This window comes from Triticum urartu, chromosome 5A (assembly GCF_056163025.1).
Source record: "Triticum urartu cultivar PI428250 chromosome 5A, HENAU_Tu73, whole genome shotgun sequence".
In the NCBI taxonomy this organism is placed as follows: Eukaryota; Viridiplantae; Streptophyta; class Magnoliopsida; order Poales; family Poaceae; genus Triticum; species Triticum urartu.
Window position 1 is genome coordinate 507,367,250 of NC_141877.1, and position 14,758 is coordinate 507,382,007.

The following is a 14,758-nucleotide window of genomic DNA, read 5'->3' on the forward strand; positions in this document are numbered from 1 at the left end:
GAAACCATTTTCACACCTAGCTAAGGGGGGTTGTCCCTGCTATAAAACCCCATCCCCCCATCCTCTAGGAAACCTTTTTTATCAAACCATTCAGCTACAAGCTTATGCAGCAAGACTGCTAGAGAGATCCGAGAGATCTTGCTACCTTTGCTCTTGTGAGTTCATTCGGATTCGCGAGAAGTCGCCTCTGGTTCCCCCTAGTTCGTGCTCTATGGTTTCAGCCATTTTGTGTGGATTAGTTTGTGGTTCTGCGATTGTTCGGACAGCGGGTTGGAGTTCTTGTAGCTTCGGTCAGCCATCCCCAATGTACCACTACTAGGAAAAGGCCTACTAGTGGCGCACCAGTTTTGCCTACTAATGGCGCACTACTGGTGCGCCACTAGTACCACACCACTAGTATTTTTTACTAATGGCGCACCATTGGTGCGCCATTAGTATCTGGTATACTAATGGCGCACCACTGGTGGGCCATTAGTATAGGTCACGGTGCGCCATTAGTATTGGCCACTGGTGCGCCATTAGTATAGTCCACGATGCGCCATTAGTATTTTTGAATTTTGAAGGCGGGAAAATAGTAGTGGCACACCGTCTAACCCCCACCGTGCGCCATTGCTATTTTTGAATTTTGAATTTGAATCTGGATCGTGATTTTTTTGCCCATTTTTTGCTCGTTTTTTTGCTCGTTTTTTGGCACGATATTATTTCAAATTTTGTTCTTGTTTTCGGGTCTTGTACGTTCTTTTGCCATGTTCTTTTGCCGGAGAGGAGGAGGAGGAGGTCACCGGAGAGGCGCTCGCCTACATCGCCGGAGAGGAGGAGGAGGTCGCCGGAGAGGAGTTCACCGGAGCATCGGAGAGGAGGAAGGAGAAACCAAGAGGGGATGGGAGGAGAGGAGGGAGGAGGAGCTCACCGGAGAGGAGGGAGGAGCTCACCGGAGAGGAGGGAGGAGGAGCTCACCGGAGAGGAGGGAGGAGCTCACCGGAGAGGAGGGAGGAGGAGCTCACTGAAGAGAAGGGAGGAGAAACCGTGAGGAAAGGGGAGGGGAGGAGAGGAGGGAGGAGGAGGTCGCCGGAGAGGAGGAGGAGATCGCCGGAGAGGAGGAGGAGGAGGTCGCCAGAGAGGAGGAGGGTAGTATGATGGAGGAAAGAAGGGGAGATGGAGTGGAGGAGAGGAGGAGATGGAGTGGAGGAGAGGTGGAGTGGAGGAGAAGAATGAAGAGGTAAGGAGGAGAGGACCACGCCCAGCCATATATACGGCATAGTAATGGCGCACCGCGGGCAGGTGCGCCATTACTAACTTTTTTTATTTATTTTTATTTCTTTTGAATTTTGAAGGCGGGAAGATAGTAATGGTGCACCATGGGCAGCTGCGCCATTAGTAACTTTTTTTTTATTTTTTGACTTATTTTGAATTTTGAAGGCGGGAAGATAGTAATGGCGCACCATTGGCAGGTGCGCCATTAGTAAGTTTGAATTTTTTTGAATTTTTTTGCCTCTCTAGATTTTAAAAGCCCCGTATCTTTTTTCTGTTAGGTTTTTGAGGATTTTGAAAATGTTTAACGTGGTTCCCCCCGTTAAATTCGGATGTAACTTTTCGAGTAGATGATTTTTCATATAAAAAACTTTCTCATCCGAGTTCGTACGGAAAAGTTATGCCCATTTTACAAATTCTCGAGAGATTTCGAAAATAAATTCGAAATTCATATTTGTAAATTTTCATAACAACTAGACCACATATCACATGGGAAACTTATTTTCTTTTATTTTTTGACATTTCCATTATTTTTTAAAAAAAACTGAAAAGGCGATCCACAGGGGGAGGGGGGGTGCATTCGGTGGAAGTGGTGGCCAAGTTACTAATGGCGCACCATGGGATGGTGCGCAATTACTAGTTCAAGTAGTAATGGCGCACCACTCCCACGGTGCGCCATTAGTAGTCTAAAAAATAAAAATAAAAAAATTGAATTTTTTTTGAAACATAATTACTAATGGCGCATCGTGGGAGTGGTGCACCATTACTAGTTTAATTTTTTTTTATTTTTTCAAAACTACTAATGGCGCACCAACACATGGTGCGCCATTAGTATTTAGTAATGGCGCACCACATGTACAGTGCGCCATTAGTGTCCATATTGGCTATAGCTGTTTTTGTAGTAGTGTACGGGTTACATCCAACCTTGGCAGGTGTAAAGCTAGTTATCCCGGCTGCTTGCAGCTAGTTATCCCTCTCGATTCGATCCTACGACGTGAAGATCGGGCCACCCTCGGACGTGAAGATCGCTACATCAACTTGATTTCAGCAGAAGCCCCTTTTTGTTTACCCCACCGAGCTCCACCAAAAACCGAAGCTAGTTCTTTGATCCCTGTCTTTCAATCGCTTTAACACATCCGGGAGAAGCACAATCTGATGTGAACTCATAAGAACTTTGGTGAGTAAGAGGTGAGGTTGTGTGATTCCACAAAATTATCCTATTCCACTTTTGGCCTTACTAACATTGCAGGGTCTAGATCGAGTGTTCATGGAGAAAACCATGGGGAAGAAGATGCCCCGGTCACACGTGTCGAGCTGCAGCGACTCGAGAACAACTTACCCCAAGCCATGGAAAGGATGCTTCACGAGCGTCCTCTAGTAGGTGGTGATAGGGTTCGACAACGACAACACCCTATTGATCCACTTGAGGAAGTTGGCGATGAGAATTCTGTGCATACTGCTGTTGACGGTGACTTGGAGGATGATAACAACAGCCATGGTGGACATGTGGCTGCTGCTCGTGGGCGTGGTGCTGCTGCTCATGGAGGGCATCGATGAGGACAACTTCGAGGGCGAGGCCATGGTCCTCGTGGGCACTACTATGACCCTCATGAGCGTGTTGCTCGTGGTCATGGAGATGATTTTGATGATTATGATGGTGTCCCATACCATCGTGCTGCTGAAGATGGGCATCGTACAGAACGTCATGATCGAGATGACATGGCAAGAATCAAGTTGCACGTCCCCAAGTTCATAGGAAAGGAAGACCCCGATGCATATTTTGATTGGGACGAGCAGTGTGGTCAGATTTTTCATATCCATAACCTTGCTGATCCAAAGAGAGACAACCTTGCTTGTGTTGAGTTTTCTGGTTACGAACTCACTTGGTGGAACCAACTCCAAGAAAATCAGCTGCTGCTAGGCCGTGACCACATTGACACTTGGGAAGAGATGAAACAAGCCATGAGGCGAAGGTTTGTCCCTTCGCAATATCAAAGAGATCTCCGAAATAGATTGCAGCGCCTCAGCCAAGCTACGCGCATGGTGGATGAGTACTACAAAGAGATGGAATTGTTGCTGGTTCGTGCTCGTATTCATAAAGACGAGGAGTCAAAGATGGCAAGATTTCTGCATGGTCTCAACAATGAAATTTCAGATTTTGTGGAGATGTTTCCCTATAACACTCTACAACATATCTTGGAGTAAGAAAAGCGCATGGAGAGGAAGGTGCAGCGAGGTGGTCGTGGACGGATATCTCATAGCTGCACCACCACACCATGGCAAAGGTCGCAGCCAAGTGCCTCTCATGGTGGTTCTCAGTTTCAGCATACTTCACACCCTACCACCACCCAGCGAACAGCGGCTTCATCGGCATCATCACCGTCTCCTAGGAATGTTGACAAGCATGCTCCTTCTGCTGCTGGAAGTACTTCTAACCCCACGGCTGTACCATCATCTCGAAGCCGGGATATTGAGTGTTGGAAGTGCAAAAGGCATGGTCACATTTCTTCTGAATGTCGAAACAAGAGAGTTCTCTTTGTGAATGAACAAGGTGAATGGGAATTTGAGAGTGAGCAAGAAGACAATGGAGCATTAGGTGATCATGAGGATGAAGAGGGCGACAAGAGTGGTTGTGATATTCAGGCCGACATGGGAGATTGCTTTGTTTCTCATCGTTTGCTTAGTGTTAATGCAGCTAGAGAAGAGAAAGGACAGCGACATAATATTTTTCACACTCGTGGCACCATCAAGGACAAGGTTTGCAGAATTATTGTTGACAATGGCAGTTGCGACAATATTGCAAGTTCAAATTTGGTAGAGAAGTTGGGACTTAAACAAAGAAGGCACCCAAGTCCATATAAGATGCAATGGCTCAATGATTGTGGTACACTTCAAGTAAGCAACATTGTCACCGTTTAGTTTTCCATTGGGAAGTACCAAGATCAAGTGGAATGTGACGTGGTGCCAATGCAAGCATGCCAATTGTTGTTGGGAAGACCTTGGTTGTATGATCATGATGTGCAAATCAGCGGCCGTACTAATCGTCTATCATTCCAATACGAGGGAGAGCGCATATCTTTGATCCCTTTGACACCCGAAGAAATATTGATGGATGATCTGAAAAAGAAAGAGAGAGTGAGCGAGAAACACTTGAGTGACATCCACCAACATAGTGAGCGAGAGAATCCAAAGCCAAATAAAACCCCACAGCTTAAATTGACCAAGACATGGGAAAAACAGGGATTAGTTATGATGGCTAGGAAAAGGGACATGAGAGAGTTGAGAGAACCCAGTTCCGTGTTCTTTGTACTTTTGTACAAGGACAATTTTCTTTCTACTAATGAATTAATCTCCACCACTCCTAGTGTTGTTGTTGAAATGTTGTAGGGGTATGAAGATGTGTTCCCCGAGGAGATACCACCAGGGCTGCCACCACAAAGAGGCATTGAGCACCAAATTGATTTGGCACCAGGAGCCCCATTGCCGAACCGACCACCATACCGCACAAACCCGGAGGAAACCAAGGAGATTCAATGACAAGTTGAAGGCCTACTAAACAAAGGTTATGTAAGGGAAAGTCTCTCTCCTTGTGCTGTACCCGTTCTTTTAGTACCAAAGAAAGATGGATCTTCCCGAATGTGTTGTGATTGTAGGCCTATTAACAACATCACCGTGAGGTATAGGCACCCAATACCTAGGCTTGATGATATGCTTGATGAACTTAGTGGTGCCACCATCTTTTCTAAAATTGACTTGCGAAGTGGCTACCACCAAATAAGAATGAGAGAGGGTGATGAATGGAAAACTGCTTTCAAAAGAAAATCTGGTTTGTATGAGTGGCTAGTTATGCCATTTGGATTGACAAATGCACCTAGTACCTTCATGAGATTGATGAATCATGCGCTTAGAATGTTCATTGGCAAGTTTGTGGTTGTTTACTTTGATGACATCCTGATTTATAGCAAAACTTTGGATGAACATGTTGAACACATTCGGTGTGTGCTTGTTGTTCTAAGAGAGGAGAAATTATATGCTAACAAGGAGAAGTGCACATTTTGCATAGAAAAAGTTGTGTTTCTTGGCTTTGTTGTTTCAGGTCAAGGTGTGGAGGTAGATGAGGAGAAGGTCAAGGCCATCCGTGAGTGGATGCCTCCACAAAATGTAAGCCAAGTACGAAGCTTTCTTGGCCTTGCTGGTTTCTACTGTCAGTTTGTGAAGGACTTCAGCATCATTGCTGCCCCAATGAATGAGCTAACCAAGAAAGATGTTCCCTTCAAGTGGCAAAATGCACAAGAGAAGGCCTTCCAAGAGCTGAAAGAAAAATTGACATCTACACCATTGCTTGCACTACCCAACTTTGGTAAGACTTTTGAGATTGAATGTGATGCAAGTGGTGTGGGTATTGGAGGCGTACTAATGCAAGAAGGTAGGCCTATTGCATATTTTAGTGAGAAGCTAAGTGGTCCAACTCTAAATTATTCAGTTTATGACAAAGAATTATATGCACTTGTGAGATCTTTAGAAACATGGCAACATTATTTGTGGCCTAAAGAATTTGTGATACATTCCGACCATGAATCTTTAAAGCACCTTAGGGGTCAACAAAAACTGAACCGTAGACATGCAAAATGGACTGAATTCATAGAATCTTTTCCCTATATTGTCAAGTACAAGAAAGGAAAAGATAATGTTCTTGCCAATGCTTTGTCTAGACGCCATATTTTACTCTCACAACTTGATAATAAAATTCTTGGGCTGCAAAGCATCAAAGAATTGTATGCCAATGACCCATATTTTGCTGAACCACACTCAAAGTGTAGTGAGGGGAAAGGTTGGGAAAAGTTTCACTTGCATGATGGATTCTTATTTCGAGCTAACAAATTGTGCATCCAAGATTGCTCTGTTCGTTTGTTGTTTTTGCAGGAGGCTCATGCTGGTGGTCTCATGGGACATTTTGGAGCAAAGAAAACTGAGAGTGTGCTGATTGACCATTTCTTTTGGCCAAGGATGAGGCGTGATGTTGAGCTCTACATACTACGTTGTGAAATTTGCCGCAAAGCTAAGTCACGTTTAAACCCTCATGGACTTTATACGCCCTTATCCATTCCTAGTATACATTGGGAAGATATTTCTATGGATTTTGTTCTTGGATTACCACGCACTAAGATGGGGAGTGATTCAGTTTTTGTGGTGGTTGATAGGTTTAGCAAGATGGCTCATTTTATCCCGTGTCATAAGAGCGATGATGCTTCACACATTGCTGATTTGTTTTTCAGGGAAATCGTGCGACTACATGGAGTACCACACACTATTGTTTCAGATCGTGACACCAAGTTTCTGAGCTATTTTTGGAAAACATTGTGGGCAATGCTAGGGACAAAGCTTCTCTTTTCCACTACATGTCACCCACACACGGATGGACAAACTGAAGTTGTCAACCACTAAAGAAACATTTGAAGATGTGGGAGGAATGTCTCCCCCACGTGGAGTTTGCATATAACAGGGCAGTACATTCGACGACTAAATTTTGTCCTTTTGAAATTGTTTATGGTTTCAAACCTGCTGCTCCCATAGATCTTTTGCCTTTACCATTGCAGGAGCGAACCAATCTTGATGCAAGTAAGCGTGCTGAATTCGTGAAGAAAATTAATGAGTAGACCAAGGAAAATATTGAGAAGATGACTGAACAATATGCAAAACGAGCAAACAAGGGAAGAAAGAAGGTGTTGTTTGAAGAAGGTGATCTTGTGTGGGTACACCTGAAGAAGGATCGTTTTCCAGATCAACGCAAATGAAAGTTGCAGCCACGTGGAGATGCTCCATTCAAAGTTCTTGCGAAGATCATTGACAATGCCTACAAGATTGACCTTTCGATGGATTATGGTGTTAGTCCAACTTTCAATGTGTCCGACCTCTCTCCATACTTTGGACCATCAGATTCGAGGACGACTCCTCTTCAAGAGGGGGAGGATGATGAGGACACCACAACCATCGACAAGTCTCCAACAATTATAGGTCCAATCACAAGAAGTCGTGCCAAACAAATAAGTGACCAGGTGAACGCTAACTTAAGTTTACCTTGTAACCTTGATGACACAACTATGCTTTCATCTCCATTGTTGTTGGTTGAACTTAGGTATAACATGGAAGAAATCCAACAACCTATGAGCTCTTGAAGAAAACAAGTTTCAAGTGAAGATGATGGTGTCAGTTTTTACCTCTGATGTTTTGGTGTGGCACACCCATATGATGGAGAGACGGGGCCATAGGGGTACATCAACAGAAGCTACATCAAATTATCTTTGCAAAAAACCTCACATCATTTGGAGTTGTGAGTCAAAAGTTCTAGTCATTCTCGTGGAAGGTGTCCAGGCTGTTAAGACTTCGCGAATTTCCGAGGAGCTCTACAACAAATAAAGTTGACTGCTTATTCACCCAAGGAAGCCATGCAAACCTGCTTACTTTTGAAACCTTTTTATAGTAGGTTGTCCCTACTATAAAACCCCATCTCCCCCATCCTCTAGGAAACCTTTTTATCAAACCATTCAGCTACAAGCTTATGTAGCAAGACTGCTAGAGAGATCCGAGAGATCTTGCTACCTTCGCTCTTGTGAGTTCATTCGGATTCGCGAGAAGGATCCTCTGGTTCCCCCTAGTTCGTGCTCTACGGTTTCGGCCATTTTGTGCGGATTAGTCCCGGTTTGTGGTTCTGTGATTGTTCGGACAGTGGGTTGGAGTTCTTGTAGCTTCGGTCAGCCATCCCCAACGTACGGGTTACATCCAACCTTGGCAGGTATAAAGCTAGTTATCCCGGCTACTTGCAGCTAGTTATCCCTCCTGATTCGATCCTACGACGTGAAGATCGGGCCACCCTCGGGCGTGAACTCGTTCATCGGGTTCCCACCTATCAGATACGCTGTGAGCCGGATGACCAAGAGTCGTCGCGGCAAGCTCTACATCAACGACGTAGGCTGGGGCCCCGACACCGGCTCAATCGAGTATGGGTACCGGGTCCCCTTCGGCTGAATACATGTCTTCATCGACCAGACCGGCGAGCCGGGCCCTGAGCCGGACATCTGCACCGACCTCATCGAGACGGATCAGCGTGCAAGACCCGCCTGGGCTCAACCCGCCGCAAGGCGTGCCTTCGTGGGTTGCATCCATGGAGGGGAACTTCCGGAAGAGTCAGTGGACGGCGGTGAGACGACCATCTACTCCGATGGTGAGTCTTCCATAGGCGAGATAGATTCTTTGTATCAACTACAAGATGGTCGGCTTGGGGGCTGTTCCAATGGCTGCAGTATTCTGGACCCCTTTGAGCCGTCGAATCGAGCCAGAGTTTTCATGGCTGGTACTCAAACCAGTCAGAATTCTACAGCTGCGGTAGGAGTTACTACCGGATCGGCGGCAGCCAGGTCAAGAGACCCCGTGCGCCCGCCGGCTCAGGTGCTAATGGATCTGATGGATAGGATGACGACCTTGTTGACCGCCACGGTTGAACCGGCAGACAAGGCTCAGCATGATGCAGAGCTGGCATGGTTACATGGGGAGGTAGCACAAGCCAAGGAAAATTTGGCAGCGGAGGACGTAAGGATGACTGCAGAGCGGGCAACTCTGGATGCTCGTGCTCAGCAGCTTCAAGCAGAGACTTTACGACTCTCGGTGGATCTAAACGCATCAAATGAGGTCATGAGGAGAAGGCACCAAAAGGCTTAGTCGCGTCTACCTCTAACTTATGATCCTAGGAACCTCTTCCACACACCTTGGGCTGGCCTAGTAACCCGTCGGAGGCAAACCGGATCATGACAACCGGGACCGGGGCGCCGGTTCAACCGCGGGCCATAGACCTCCCCCCCGCATGAATACTGCTCCGCCTCATTACACACCAATACCACCAGGTCACTTTTCTAACCCTTTGGAGAATCTTATCGTTGCGTCGGCTCATTTGGCGGCTCTCCCAATGGAAGGCGACTCTCCAGCAGCGATCGAAACACGAAGGGTCAGAGAACTTCTTCAGATGGCTGTGGCACAACAGGATGCATACTCTTATAGTCGAGACAGAATCCATTCAACCCCTCGCCCAAGACGGAGCCCGAGCTATAGCAGGCATATGGACTCAGCGGCCATGTCAACCATCGCCTAACGCCGTAACCAACCACGCGGGCATGGCCTGGACCAGGGTGGAGGTCTTAACTTGGTGTTCCAGGAGAGGATCCGCCAAGATGCCGAGCGGGCGGTTCAATAGGCAGCTGAGCTGGCGGCTCACTAGACATTTCCGGTTTATCTAGCGACCTCTGTTGAGGTAGGCGTGGCCACAAGGACAGGAGGTGTCCCTTGTCTAGTGTCAGCTCTGCGTAATGAGTGTTTGCCAAAGGAGTTTAAGGGGCCTCATAAGGTGCCTAATTACACAGCCGACTTGCAGCCCGGGGCATGGTTTGAAAGTTATGAGATGGCCATGGAGTTATTGGAGGTCAGTGACGTAGCGATGGCCAAGTACTTCACTATGATGTTGGATGGAACAGCTCGCACTTCGTTGAAGGGGTTGCCACCCAATTCCATCGGCTCTTGGGTGGAGTTAAAGGCCCGGATCATTCAGAACATCAAAGATACATGTAAGCAACCCATGTCGATTGTGGACTTGACTAACTCTAAGCAGGAGGAAGGCGAATCCATGACCCATTGGGTGCACCAGGTCAAGGAAATAATACATTCATCTGACAAGATGGATGCTGGTTCCGTGGCCTTAATGTTGGAGAAAAATTGCCATTTTGAACCTCTAAAACAGAAGCTTGGGCGGCTCAAGCGTGATTGTAATGACATGGGCCAGCTGATGGCAGCTCTGGTCAAGTACGCCGATTCTGACAGTACCAAGGACATGCGTCTGATGAAGAGAAGGCAGGAAAGGGAAAGAAGAACGGCAACGGTAAGGGTCACCAGCACAACCCGGCGAAACAAGGAGGTAATAAACGTAAGGCTGACAGTAGTTTAGAGTTTTTGGCTAATGCCAATGCACAGGGAAACAATCAACGGTGCAAGGGGAGGCCACCTCCTCGGTCAGGCGGGTCAGGTCCCACCCTTGAGCAGCTGCTAAATGAACCTTGTCCAAGACACGACACCCGGGAGAAGCCAGCCACCCATCTATGAAAGGACTGTACGATTATGAAGGCTTTTAAAAATTCCAACATGTTTGATGGTAACCACGGACCCGGCGGCGGCTCAGGTGGTGGAGGCTTTCATGGACCGGGCGCCGGCTCAGGCGGTGGCGGCTTTCATGGCCAGGGCCCTCAAGGCAGCCAGGGAGGCTATAATCAGCAATCCGGCCAAGGTAATCAGCAGCAACAGCAGTCTGGGTATCAGAGTAACCCAAAACAGTTAAGCAGTGGGCAGTATCACGTATTCACCACCAGTTTGTGCAAAAGGGACCAGAAGCTCCATAAGACGGTTGTGAATGCTGTTGAACCAACGGTTCCACGTTATTTGAGATGGTCTGAGCAGCCTATTGTGTGGTTTATGGAAGATCACCCTCCCCGGGATAACCCGGGTCACCTGGATTTGGTGGTAGCGCCTCAAGTTAGTGGATATAAGTTCACTAAAGTGCTCGTGGACGGAGGAAGTAGCATCAAGATCCTCTATTATGAGACGTTCCGTCGCATGGGGTTAACTGACAAAAGTCTTAAGACATCCAACACTGTTTTTGTAACGCCCCGAGACCAATGTGCCAGGTGTCCTCCAGTTATTCGCTATTGTTGCCTTGTCATTGCTTGCGTGTCATGCATCTCATATCATGTCATCATGTGCATTTCATTTGCATACATGTTCGCCTCATGCATCCGAGAAATTTCCCCGTTGTCCGTTTTGCAATCCGGCGTTACTATGTCACCCGGTGTCCCGTTCTACCTCTTTTCATGTGCGGGTGTTAAACGTTTTCGGATTGGACCGAGACTTGTCATGCTGCCTTGGTTTACTACCGGTAGACCGCCTGTCAAGTTTCGTGTCATTTGGACTTCGTTTGATACTCCAACAGTTAACCGAGGGACCGAAAAGGCCTCGTATGTGTTGCAGCCCAACACCCCTCCAAAGTGGCCCAAAGCCCACCTAAATATCCTCCATCATCTCGGTCGTTCGATCACGACTGCGTGGCCACAAACCGCACCTCATTTGGACTCTCCTAGCTCCCTCTACCTATAAATATGTGGCCTCCCCGAAATTTCCGCGCAGTCTAACCCTAGTGTCTTCCTCCTCGCGCCACCGGACATGTCCGCGCCGCACCGGACGTGTCCACCGCGCCCTCCACCTCACTCCGACCAACCGGGTCGTGCCACATCAGCAGCGCCGCCGCCCCGGGCCACTCCCGTTGCGCCAAGTGGCACCCTGCCGCCCCACTTCGCCGCCTCACCCGCGCCGGCCCGCCTGGACTGTGCGCGGCCCTCCCCGCCGCCGATCCGGGCCCAAGAGCCCCGCGCCTCCTCGCCTGGCTCCTCGCCGAGCCGCCTCGGTCCGCCTCCGCGCCAGCGGCCGCCACCTCGCTGGCGACCCCGCCGCGCTTCGCCGCTCCGGCTGCCGCCCACCGCCGCCGTCCTCCTCCAGCCGGACACGCCAAGTCCGGCGACGCCCGCAAGCTCCGACTGCCTCATCGACTTCTCTCCGGTAAACAGCTTCGGCCAGCGAACCTCGGACCGCGTGCGTGCTACAGTAACCGTTCGGGTCGATCTGGATCTGGATCCCCTCGGGTTGACTTTTTCCCTCCGAACCCTAATTTTTATGCAATCTTCGTCATGTCATAACTCCCTCATCGTGACTCTGATTCGTGTGTGTAGCATATCAAAATGTTCGTCTCGACGAGTACATCATTTCATCCCATTGCATCATTTTCATTTGAGCTCATCTTGATGCCCGAAATGCTGTTGGAAAGGGGCTATGTGATGAATTTGTCAGATCTGTTTCAGCAAATGGCATTTTGTCATTTTTGCCATGATTAATGTGTGCATGATATGACCCTGAGCTCTACATGTGTTTTGTTATATGCCATGCCATATTTACAGGGGTGTATGCCATGTATTTTTGTGATCTTTGTGGTGACTAGCACAAGCTTGCAAATTAGCGTAATCGTTGATGCTGATTTCAGAGACTTAGAATTTCACTAAGTCCTTGTCCTATTTTGTTTTTATGCCATATGTTCATGTTGTTTCCTAGTGATCCGTGCCTCTTTTGAGGATGATCAGTAAGGATGTTTTGTTAATATTGTGGTGCTCTATCCATCCATGTCTTTGTTTGCATTTATGGAGCACCCTAGCTTGAGTCAATCGAGCTCTACTTTTGCTATCAAATGATCCTGGCAGATTGTTGACATGTTTAGCGATTTTGCCGAGGATGTTGCTATTGATCCGTGCATGCTATGTTGTTGTTCTTGCCATGTCTAGCTTCCATGCCATGTCTTCTTGATGGGTGTATGATTAGATTGTCATGCCATGCTCTGTAGTGAGTGCAACGAGCTCGTAAACATGCCTACTCGTTAACTGTTTTGCATTCTCCAGTTTTTCACTAAGTCTGAATCTGTTTATGTTTTTGCTATGTTCACATTCTTGCAATTGTATTTTCTGATCCCTTTTGGCTCAAGGTCACTTAGGGACTTTTATTATATGCTTAGAGTAGCTTCATTCCATGCCTTGCTTTGCCTTGATATGTTCCTGTAGTTTGTAGTTTTCATACTCTAAACATTGCTTCCTGTTGATAAATTCCTAACATCCTGTTAATTTCACCAAGTCTGAAACCTGTTATCGTTTGCACTTTTGCCATGCTTGTTTGAACCTGTTATTGAGTGAATTAGCCGTAGCTCAGTGTTCATATTTTGTCAAGCATCATGAGTTGATCCCTGCCATGTATTCTGTTGTTATGTTTGAGTGCTATAGCATATTTATCTTGATGCATTTAGAAGGCAACTTGCTGTTAATCGCAGACCGTTGTCATTTTTGTTTTGCTTGCCATTTCCAAACCGTGCTTCCGATCCCGGTGATCTTTATATCGATTTCAACCGAAATCATCTCACCTTTCCAGTGGGACTCTTGGATTTCCAAGTTGAGTCCAGGTTCAATCAATCCTTTCCAAATCATGCATCTGCATCACATACCGCATCCCGCATATCATACCATGTTCATGTGTTGGTTGTTTACTATGTTGTGTGCTTCTTTCCAGTGTTGCTCCTTCGGGTTGGTTCTGATAATGTTGCGTTTGTGAGGACCCATTCGACTACGTCCGTTTGTCTTCTTCATGGACTCGTTCTTCTTCCTTGAGGGACTTCAGGCAAGATGACCATACCCTCGAAATCACTTCTATCTTTGCTTGCTAGTTGCTCGCTCCTTTGCTATGCCTATGCTACAATACCTACCACTTGCTTATCATGCCTCCCATATTGTTATGCCAAGCCTCTAACCCACCTTGTCCTAGCAAACCGTTGTTTGGCTATGTTACCGCTTTGCTCAACCCCTCATAGCGTTGTTAGTTGCAGGTGAAGATTTGGAGTTGTTCCTCGTTGGAACATGGATATTTTGTTGGGATATCACAATATCTCTTATTTAATTAATGCATCTATATACTTGGTAAAGGGTGGAAGGCTCGGCCTTATGCCTGGTGTTTTGTTCCACTCTTGCCACCCTAGTTTCCGTCATATCGGTGTTATGCTCCCGGATTTTGCGTTCCTTACGCGGTTGGGTTATAATGGGAACCCCTTGACAGTTCGCCTTGAATAAAACTCCTCCAGCGATGCCCAACATTGTTTTTACCATTTGCCACCTAGCCTTTTCTTTCCCTTGGGTTCTGCAGACTCAAGGGTCATCTTTATTTTAACCCCCCGGGCCAGTGCTTCTCTAAGCGTTGGTCCAACTGAGCGATGTCCGGAGCTACCAGGGGCAACTCTGGGCTGGCCCACCCGACGTCTTGCTCATCCGGTGTGCCCTGAGAACGAGATATGTGCAGCTCCTCTCGGGATTTGTCGGCACATCTGGGTGGCTTTGTTGGTCTTGTTTTACCATTGTCGAGGATGTCTTGTAACCGGGATTCCGAGCCTGATCGGGTCTTCCCGCTAGAAGGAATATCCTTCGTTGACCGTGAGAGCTTGTGATGGGCTAAGTTGGGACACCCCTGCAGGGATTTGAACTTTCGAAAGACGTGCCCGCGTATATGGGCAGATGGGAATTTGTTAATGTCCGGTTGTAGAAAACCTGAAGTTGATCTTAATTAAAATACATCAACCGCGTGTGTAACCGTGATGGTCTCTTCTCGGCGGAGTCCGGGAAGTGAACACGGTGTTGGAGTAATGCTTGACGTAGGTTGTTCTAGGATCACTTCTTGATCATAGTTGTTCGACCATGCTTTTGCCTTCTCTCCTTGCTCTCTTTTGCGTATATGTTAACCACCAAATATGCTAGTCGCTTGCTGCAGCTCCACCTCCTACCTTTACCTTACCCATAAGCTTAAATAGTCTTGATCACGAGGGTGTGAGATTGCTGAG

At 47.3% G+C, this 14,758-nt stretch overlaps 2 pseudogenes; both read left to right on the forward strand.

Moving 5' to 3' along the window:
* The window catches only part of LOC147972317 (uncharacterized), a 43,345-nt pseudogene extending 39,889 nt beyond the window's left edge, over window positions 1-3,456 (forward strand).
* A 1,431-nt stretch (window positions 3,457-4,887) lies between these two features.
* LOC147972318 (uncharacterized) lies at window positions 4,888-8,967 on the forward strand (annotated as a pseudogene).
* The last annotated feature ends 5,791 nt before the right edge of the window (window positions 8,968-14,758 follow it).